Raw genomic sequence first — 10,940 nt, forward strand, 5'->3', positions numbered from 1 at the left:
TCTGCAGAGTTGGATTCCTAGAGGGAGAAGAGTAAGAATGATTAGAGTAGAAAAGAGTTAAAAGACTAATAGCTGAAAATTCCCCCATTTTTTTGGAAAACATAAATTGTACAATATAAAAGCTCAGTGTACTATAGGAAGGACAAGTTCAAAGAAATTTCAACCTGGTCACACCATAATCAAACTAATGGAACCAAGGATAAAATGAAAACCTTGAATTAGCTAGAGAAAAAAAATGGCTATCTGTAAGAAAATAATAATGCTACAGAGGAAGGCTAACATACATTAGAAACAATGGAGGTCACTGTAACCACCTCCACTGTGGCTGCCCTGGTCCAAACCATCATTATGCTTTGCCTGGTGTATTTCAATAGATTCCAATTGACCTTTCTTTCACCCTGAGGTCACTATAATCGCTTTTCTTTTCTTTTCTTTTTTGTTTTTTTGTTTTTTTTGTTTTTTGGTCTTTTTGAGACAGGGTCCCCCTGCAGCCCCAGCTGGCCTGGAACTCACTATGTAGACCAGGCTGGCCTTGAACTCACAGAGATCCGCCTGCCTCTGCCTCCCAAGTGCTGGGACTACAGGCGTGTGCCACCATGCCGGGCTATAATCGCTTTTCAATAAAACAATTATAGTGATCCTTTTAAGTAACTCAGTTTATATCATTTTGTAGAACTTTCTGAAGACTTCCCATCTCACTTAAAGGAAAAAATATCGAATTTATTATAGTATCTCTCAAGGTCTTGCACTCGTGCCTCCTTGCCTCTCTGACGTCATTTCTTACTGCCGGTGTGTTCCTTCTTGGTATACTCCAGTGAAGTCTTACTTTACACCTTTGCTTGATCCTCCATGGAATTCTGGCTTGGGTCCTTTGTACTTATCGTCCCGTCTGTCTGGAATCCATGTCTCCCAGAGAGTTAACACAGTTCTTCTGCCTCTTTTTTAGGTCTTATCTCAAATAGCCTTCCTTCATTGCCCGCCCAAAAATGACCACACAGCCTACCCCTGTACCTGCATTTTTTTTTGTTGTTGTTTGTTTTTTTGAGTCAAGGTCTCAGGCAGACCAGGCCAGCCTTGAATATACCATATAGCCAAGGGTGATCTTGAACTTCTGATCATCCTGCCTCTGCCTCCCATGTTCTGGGATTACAGGTAAGTGCCACTACCCAGTTCACCCCTACACTAGAGACAGACCCCTATACTAATAGACAAAGAAGACATTTTTCAGCTTTTGGGTTTTCAAAAATGCACATTTGAAATTATGGGCATGTGTTTTGGTTAATATATATTTTATCATATTAGAATCTAGCCTGAAAGTGTAGCTTGAACCCTAGGCCTATTGGAGACAGGAATTGGTAAAAAAGGAAATTATTTAGTTTTAGCAAAAACTGGGGAGAGGAAAGTTCTTAGTGTCTTTCCATCTTTCCCACAAAAATGTCAGAATTTTTAGAGAAGATGAAACAAGGCTAGAGAGATGGCTTAGTGGTTAAGACCACTGGCTGCTCCTGCAGAGAACCAGAGTTTAGTTCTCAGCACCCACATGGCACTAGCAACCACCTGTAACTACAGTTCCAGGGGGTCTGACACCCTCTTCTGACTTCTGCAGGTTTGCATGCATGTGGTGCACTTACATACATGTAGGCAAAACACTCATACACATAAAGTATAAAAATAAATAAAAATTTAAAAAGAATGCAGCGGTCAGTCAGATACAGTCCTTCCCATTCTTACCAGTCTCCAGTGATGTGAGTCCTCTAACACAGGAGGAGAAGCCCAGAGGGAAAAAAAGGGGTTGCTATGAGGGATGCATAGACACTCCAGGAAGGAGATCAGAGCCTCAGTTCCCATGTGGAGCTCAAAGAAGTTACAAACCTTAAATTCCTCTACATTCATCATGGTGAGGGTGTAGGACAGACGTGGCTTGCAGTGTGTCCCATTCCTTGTTCCTCACAGAAGAGTAGATGAAATGTTTTCTGTGCCCCTCATAAGAGGCAAAGTAAAAGCTGACTGAAAGCTGGGCATGATGACGTATGCCTTTAGTCCCTCAGGAGGCAGAGGCAGGCAGATCTCTGTGAGTTAAAGGCCAGGCTGGTTTACATAGTGAGTCCCAGGTCAGCTGGGGTTCCAGGAAGACCCTGTCTCAAAAAAGACCAAAAAAAAAAAAAAAAAAAGTTGAGTGACCTGAGGTCCTGAAGAGACCTCAAGTTCAGGAGGAGGAGCCCATAGCTGTGTGCATAGTCTGCACAACTGGAGGCCAGATGGAGATGCAGGTGTCAGCAGGCTAATGATGACAGCTGAGGACCAGATGTCCTGCCTTCTCCCCAGCCCCAACTGCTGGTTTGAGCTCTTTATATTTCTTTAAAAACTAGGGAAGATGTTTGAGAATGGCCTTGACTAAATTAAGAGCCCCTGGACTGAGGTTAAGTTTTAATCAATCAGGAAGAACGGGATGTGCAGAGGCAATTGTTTATCCTTTTGAAGATCACAGCGCACTGTCTAGAAGTTGTTGCTTGGAAGGAACTTCTTAGGCAGAGGCAACATTTTCCAGTTGTGTATCATGCTTACTATTACTTTAACAACTGGGAATGTGGCCTTGGAGAACAAAGCCTGCCTGTTGCCTTGGGGCAGAACTGGCATAAGTGATATCCCCACTGACTCCTCTAGAGAGTTCTCAGAGGAGGAAGTCCTCCCACACAGCATTTAGCACCAACATGTTACAAAATTTACCACTGTGCTCTTTGACCTACGGTACCCTCAATGAAGAGCTCCCTACAAACTTGAGTATGTGAGCATGAAATTATCCTGTCTTCTATTTATTGCCTTTAAATTTCTGTAGCTTTCAAATAAAAAAAATAGGTATATTTAAGGGCTGGCAATATGGCTGTGTGAATAAGAGTGCATCCTACTCTTCCAGAAACCTGAGTTTAGTTCCCAGCACCCATGTTGGGTGGCTCACAACCACCTGTACATCCAGCTCAAGTGTACCTAACACCTCTTCTGGTTTCTAAATGCACCTGCACTGATGTGCACATACCTACACACAGACATGCACACATACAAATAATTTTAGAAAAAAACATAAAAATTTTATTTTAGGGCTGAGTTTGTAGCTCAGTGGTAGAACACTTGCCTAGTATGGAACAGTCCCAAGTTGTATCCCCAGTACTGAAAAGAATGAAAAAATATTTTTAAAATTTATTTTATGTATATAAATGTTTTGCCTGCATGTATACAAGTGGCTCACCACGTGTGTGCAATGCCCTGTAGAGGTCAGAAGAGGGTGTCAGACCCCCTAGAACTGGAATTACAGACAGTTGTCAGCCACCACGTGGGTGCTGGGAATCAAACCAGGGTCCTCTGGAAGAACAGCCAGTGTCTTAACCCCTGAGCTGTCTCTCCAGTCCCTATTTTATTTTTGAGCAATAGAATCTACCTATAGGTGTGGAGGTCTGAGAAAGGGTCTCTCTGAGACTTCCAGGTTGGCCTGGAACTTGATCCTTCAGTCCTCCTGAGTACTGAGATTCTACACATATGCTACCTTGTCAGGCTGAATTTTTTTATAAGTTCAAATTTATGACAATTTATTGTTTCAAAGACAACAAAGAAGTCAAAGGCAGTGAGGAAGGTTTTGATGAACATGAAAACTTGACATTTATGGTTATAGATGACAAATGTAGTTACACAGGTTTAGCTTCCAATTAATTTCTGTACTTTTGGGTTTTTTTTTTTTTTTGGTTGATTCACATAGAGGAATAATTTGCAAAGGGTCACAGGTTTTTTTTTAAATAGCTCATTTTGCAATATCACACAACTATTTAATTAAGATGGTATGGTGAAAACAAATATTGAGAAATATTTGATTCATGGAGCCAGATGTAGTGGCTCATGCCTATAATCCCAGTATTTATAAAGCTGAGGCAGGAGGAATACCGTGAGTTTAAGAAAGGCCTCAGCTACAAAGTAAGTTCAAGGCCAACCTGGACTAGAGTGAGGCCCAGTCTCATTAACAGAGGCAAAGATTCATTTATGAAAACTTACATGCACACAAATCCCTGTATATACAAAGAGGCTTTTTAGGAACTTTACTTAAATTTTCAGAACTTGGAACCAACAAGATATCCTTTGGCAGGTGAGAGTATTAGTAATAAGATTAGTAGTTACCAGGGGTTATGGGGAAGAAGGGATAAATAGGCAAAACACCGAGGATTTTTAGGGTAGTGAAACTATTCTGTAGGAGCAAGAATAGACGCCTTTATTATGGACTGTGGAAGCCCTCGGAATGTACGGCATTAATAGCAAACCCTGTTGTGACCTATGGGCTCTGAGGGCTGAGAACTTGCAATGTAGTTCGTCATCTGTAACAGACATCATTCTCAAGCAAGAAGCTGATTGTGGGGAATGGTACATATGTGTAGACATGGGATGTATGGGAAACTATTTGACTGTGACTCTAAAACTGCTGTAAAATTTTCCTAGTAATAAAAACAGTACATTAAAAATCACTAATATTTGATCATTGTTCAAATTCGTTATCGTAGATGTAGTTAGAGAAGTGGCAATCAAAAGATATGATTCCTGCCGACACTATCTGATCTATAAGAAGTTATGGGTTCACTGGTTATTGCGCAACTGGTTCTGACACCATGGCGAGAATATGCATGGAGCAGATGGTCGGAGCCCCCCAACGTGTAATTAAGAGCAGTGCACGTGTGCTCCCTTCACGTTTTTACACGAGTGATGTGGTTAGCCTTAGCTTTCCTAATCAAAGGCACATCTAGATTAAAATAAATTCCCAGAGATGACAGGAAAAGATTTATCCCTAGTTTCCTATAAAAGTGAATGAAGTTGACAGCTACTTGCTCACATGATAGTGGCCTTGGTACGTATAAACTTGAAACATAATAAGTTTGCATGTGTCCATTGTCTTAGTACATATTAAATGTCATTTGGAGAATATGTATCTCTCTGTATATGGATAGTTATATTTGTAAATAGGTAAATGATAGGCAAGCACTTTACTTCTGAGTTACATTCCCAACTCTAGTTATTTGGTATTTTAAATTCCCCCAAAGACTACTGAACTGCATGAATTGCTAGTGAGGAATAATTGAACAACACAGGGATCTTTTAGAGGTAAGAATGTCAGGTTTTTCCTATCAATTTGATTTTATTTGCAAATTAATTATTCTTCAACCATTGGTGTTTAAAAGTTGGATTCTAACGGGACCCTACAAACCTCCTCTGGTAAAATTTTGATTCTCATCATCTAAATGAGACTGTATTATTCAAGATTTGTTTGCACCTGTCTGTTTGCATTCTGAGATTCCCTTTCTATTTCCATCTGTTCCAAGACGGAAGCCCACTGTCCTCCACAGCTGGCATAAATATGCCATCATGTTTTCTTTGAGACTTTTATAATCGTGATGCGTTTTATGTTTAGTGCAATCCATTTGAAGTTTATGGCACCATATGGTATAACGTATGGTTCAGAGGCAAACCATCCAGTTGAACATCAATGCTGTTCTGCTATTTATTAAAAAGTGATTCTTCTTTATGCTATTAATTTTTAAACTATGAAACCTGTTTACTAAAGACGACTTCACTCATACAAAACAAAAGTTTGTCATAGTCTTGAGTGCTGGGTACACAATCACAAAGGAGGAGCTGCAGACACCTGGGTCCTGCTTCCAGGCCCATATTAGTCCAGGAGCCCCTCTACCACCAAACCCGTAAAGGATCCAGTCCCTTCTCAGCAGGAAGGGTATGGGGGCCATGGCACAAAAGACTTCCTCGCCTGCTCTTCCTCAGTCCTGGGAAGCCCCCACCCAGGCTGAGTTGTTGGAGGGTAAGGGGCAGAGCCAGGATAGCTTTGGTGTGAAGATCATCCCGCCCACCAGCCCACACAATGGAACTTGGAGGGAGAGTCACACAAGTGGCCCAGCCCTTGCCGGCAAAGGGAGGTTGGCTAATGCCCCAGAGCCCAGGAGAGATGCCCGAACTGCAAAAGCTTTGCAGTATAACCTGTCCAGGCTACCCACGTGAGCACTGAGAACCAGCTGAAACTTTCAGAGAACTCAACAAGAATGAGTTAACAACGGTCAGAAGGGCAAGCAGAGGCTACTCAGTGGATCAGTGAGTTAGGTGACCGAGGACCAGCACCACACTGGAGAGGGAGCACTGAGGAGGCCCTGTCCTCTTGATGGCTGTGCCCACTCACCCATCTCTGCCTCCCCTGCCTAGAAAACACAGAGCCCATGATCACCTGGTTCTGAATCTAGACATCCCACCTATGTATTTAGGCAGTCTTTCAGCAGAGAAAGAGAAGTCCTGGAGACTGCAGGACTCCCTACCTCCTCCAGTCACAACACAAATCCGGGCACGTGCATATGCACACACTCATACTCCTCTCTGTTGTGCGCACTAGTGATATCTGGGAGATCCAGCAGGAGGTGGGTGGTACCTACTGTCACCCCTCTCCCCAGAGCCTGGAGCTCTGAGATGCTAGAGTCAGTGGGGACCCCACGTTGCAGTAGACAGATAGGACAACACAGGAACAACTTCTCCAACATCCTTGTATAAACCCTAACCTTCACACTCCTGGGAGACAGGATGAAGAGTGGGGAAAAGGATCATAAAAGAGGTCTCACAAAATTCCAAGTCATATTACCAATAAAAATTGCAAAGGGGTACAGGTTCAAGAGCAACTTGCTTTCTCCTCTGCAGTGTTCTTGCCCTCCCTTTCTTGGGGGAGGTGTAGACAAAGCCAAAGGCAGAATTCAGCCGTGGAGGCACTTCTTGGCTTCATTCAGTCACAAAGGACAGGAGAGGAGACACTAGTGGGCAGTTTGTGTCTCTTTATTTAATATGTATATTAAATATTGCATACATATACATACACACACACACACACACACATATATATATATATATATATATATATATAGAGAGAGAGAGAGAGAGAGAGAGAGAGAGAATGAACTGTTGCTTCTTCTCCAGTGAGATGGGAGCCACAGGAGCTCAGTGGGCAAGGGCTACAGTCTCCACCGCTGCGCTTCCTTCTGCCTCTTCAGAAGCAGAGGGTCGGATACGGCTTCAGTCTTCTTTATTTTGATCTCTTGTCGTCAACACACATTGTGGAAAAGGCACTGGTCATCTCTTCCTTCACATCCTCCAACCTTCAGGACCTGACTTGTGTGCGGTGGGGTCTGCAGGACCTTCGTAGATTGCATGATCCAAGGAGTGGTTCATGAACTCTGTGATGGTCATTTTCTGAGTGGGTTCTGTTTGCAGCAGGTTCTGGAAAAGCATCTTCAGTTCCTCTGATACTTCTGACTGACCATTGTGGCTTAGGAATTCATACTGGCCCATTCATATGCTAGTCTTCATGCTTAGAGAGCTGGAGGCCCTGATTGGATTAGAAGCAGGGAAGCCCATACCGCAGAACGTACACTATAGCACCCAAGGGACAGAGGACTTAGTCTTCTCTGGGCCCAGGACTTCTGGAACCACATAGTAAGGTGTCTTAACAAGGAGTGGTCAAAGAGTTGTGGCTGGTGGTTTCCTTGGCAAAGCCACAACAAGTGAGGTTCAGAATGGCATCGGCCCTTTGAAAGTGTGTAAGAGAGTCTCAGGCTTGACATCCAATGAGCCATGTTGACTGAGTGTGCAAATAATGGATAGCCTCATCCATGCTCTGTGTGACTTTTGATGCTTCTGTTTCTCTTTTTGTTTTTAATTTTTTATTGATTTTTAAAATTTCATACAGAACATCTCAATCATCTTTATACCCCCTTCCCCATTGGCCTCCTCACTGGAATTCATACATTCTGTCATTTGTATGTAAGACCTATCATGTCAAGTTAGTGTCTCCAGACATCCCTCAGTACAAGTTCATCCACTGAGGTCTAGTCAACCTATCTAGAGTTCCTCTCTTTAAGATCAGCCCTTCCTTACCCAGCAGTAATCAACTTCTACTAAGATTGGGGCGTGCTGTTCGTTTCCACAGTTCTGTGCTGGGTTTTTGTCTGCTTGAGTTTGCATGAGTCTTGTGCATATTGACACCATTGCTATAAGTTCATGTGAGAAGAGTCCCAGGATTCTGTAGGACTATTTCTGTGTGGTCATACATCTCCTCTCTGGCTCCTACAATCTTTCCACCCCCCTCTTCTGTAATGGTTCCTGAGCCCTGGGTGGGTAGATTTTAATATAGGAGTCCCATCCAAGGACCCACACTCTGTAGACTCTTATTCTCTGCATTTTGGCCATTTGTGACCTTTTGTGTTTCTGGCCCTTTGTTGCATGAGGGAGCTTCATTGATGAGAAGTGAAAGATGCATTAGTGTTCTCTTCATCCATTGTTCTGTGTTCCATGAGCCTTAGGTATAGAGGTTGCATCATAGATGTGCCACTTAGGCTTGGGCAAGTCACAGACAATCTCTGTATGTGACCAGTTGTGGAACTCTGATATAATCTCTGTCTGTTGAAAAAGAAGCTTCTTTGGTGGGTGGTGACTGAGATACTTGTCTATAAATTTAAAAACTTGTTTATTTTGCACAGAGTAAGAAATTACATTTGTACAGGGATGTGACAGCCTTGGGGTTTTCTCTAAGATCTATGACCTCTCCAGCTATGTATATTTGGCTAGGTTTACAGTACCACACATGAGTTTCCCCTCATTGAGTGGGCTTTAAGTCCAATTAAGTAGCTGTTGATGACCCCCAAGATACAAGTGCCACTACTGCACCAATATCATTTGCTGTGCTGGACATTGATGTGGTTTTTAGGTCTTGAAGCTGGGATTGGACCATCAATTGATGTTCTCCCTTACCAGCTTGCATAGTGTTCTCCAAAGCTAAGAGAGCTAGCTTTCAGGGGAGATGGCTTCCAGGTTAGCTTTAGCTCCATTGCTCCAAATCCTGTCCATGTCCTGTCTTCACTAATAAAGCCTTATCTTCAAGTTCTTGAAGGCAATCAAGGGTTGTGGCAATAGCCTGTATAATTTTGGGAGGCTCTTAGAATACTTTGGTCAACAACTCAAAGGAAGGTTTTTCTTGTCTGGCACTGCTTCTGGTTCTGATGCTTCTGTTTCTATGAAGACCTATCCTCTTGAATTTGGCCCAAGAGCTCTCCACCACTGGACACTCCATGACAATCAGCAGGTACTTCATCTTGGACATAGGTTCCTGTGGACATCCTTGATGATGTATGGGCACTGGGAAACCCTCCAGAGCAGCTGTACCTCCATGTGTGCCTTGGGGCAACCCTGGAGCATCTCAAGAGCCAATTTCTTCTGGGTTCTCTTATCAAAGAGCTGCAGGAACTTCCTATTGATGCCCAGGCTCAGCACTTTGACTGGTGACTCCCCATAGGCTCCAGGCCCACTGACAGCAGGGCCAGCCTGGGAAATCACTGTATGGGGATGCACCAGCCCTGGGGGGTGGTTATGCTATTAATTTTGCTCTGTAATATATGTGTTACCTTATTATAGTTTGAGTTCATTTTCTGATATTGATAACACTGATTTTGCAAAACTTTTTTTTAGTTAGTTTCCCTGCTCCCTCTCCGTAGAGAACATAGGACAAACAGCAGGGCCAGCCTGGGAAATCACTGTATGGGGAAGCACCAGCCCTGGGGGGTGGTTATGCTATTAATTTTGCTCTATAATATATGTGTTACCTTATTATAGTTTGAGTTCGTTTTCTGATATTGATAACACTGATTTTGCAAAACTTTTTTTTAGTTAGTTTTTTTTATGTTCTTATTTTCTTTTTTTCCCAACAGGATTGCATATATCCCAGGCTGTCCTCAAATCCACTATGTAGTCAAAGATGACTAGACTCTTGACTATCCTCTCTCCATCTGCTGAGGATTGGCATTATAGGCCTGTGGCCCAAAGCCTAGCTTTACAAAACACCAGTAGTATTTTTTTAAAAGAAATTGTTACTTTGTAAATAAATTCAAATCTGGTGGGAAGAATCTAACATTGTTACCTTCAAAATATCCTTATATCGCCTGGCCCAGTGGCCCATACCTTTAATCTCAGCATTTGGGAGGCAGAGACAAAGCAAATCTCTGAGATCAAGGCCAGCTTTGTTTACACAATGAGTTCCAGGCCAGCTGGGGTTATGGAGAGGCCCCCTTTTTTTTTAATCCTTGTATTTATTTCTCACTAGTAATGTATACAGTTCAGTAATCTATGGAAGGATTTAAAATACGAATTAACTAGGATGGGGGGGTAGAATGTTTTCTTAGTATGGCAGGAGGACTTGGGTTCCATTCCCAGCACTGTAATACATAAATAATAAATACAAATAAATGTTTATTAGGCTAGATTTCTGACCTCAAAGAACGGAATTCAAATCTTTGGGGGGTAGAGCCCAGGAGTATTCATAATTAAGTCCTGTTGTTTGTTATATTTGCATTTCCCCCTTGGAATTCGGGTCATTTTTAGGACTATCTTCTTCCCAAGTCTCTGGCCAGTCATCCTGCTTTCCTTTTTTTTTGGAGGAAGGAGTATTTGGAGTTTGTTTGGAGACAAGGTCTCATGTAGTCCAGGATAGCCTCAAACTCAATATGTAGCTGAGGCTGATCTTGAACTCCTGGTCCTCCAACCTCTACCTCCTAAGTTCTGGGACCACATGTGTGAAACTTCCTTTCTTATAATAGCCTTAATTTAATTTAATTTATTTTTCGAGATAGGATCTAGCTCAGGTTGGCCTCACTGTAGCCTGGAATTCACTACGAGCTTCCTGTCTCAGCTTCCTTAGTGACGGATTAGTCGTAGACACGATGACCCATAGCTTCAGCTTTTTCTTTCCTCTGTCCTGCTGATGTAGATCTGTGGACTGCATAAGTGTGTACTGATGGAGATGGTTTGGGGAAAGTTACTTCCATCTCTGAACTTTTCTTTCTTTTTTTTTTTTAACATTTTATTGTTACTTT

The 10,940-nt window shown here is 42.5% G+C and overlaps 1 pseudogene; it reads right to left on the reverse strand.

Moving 5' to 3' along the window:
• Nucleotides 1-7,017: 7,017 nt before the first annotated feature.
• Nucleotides 7,018-10,940, reverse strand: part of LOC103745743 — a 4,580-nt pseudogene continuing 657 nt past the window's right edge.

Source organism: Nannospalax galili, unplaced genomic scaffold, assembly GCF_000622305.1.
Source record: "Nannospalax galili isolate Female #2095 unplaced genomic scaffold, S.galili_v1.0 scaffold263, whole genome shotgun sequence".
NCBI lineage: Eukaryota > Metazoa > Chordata > Mammalia > Rodentia > Spalacidae > Nannospalax > Nannospalax galili.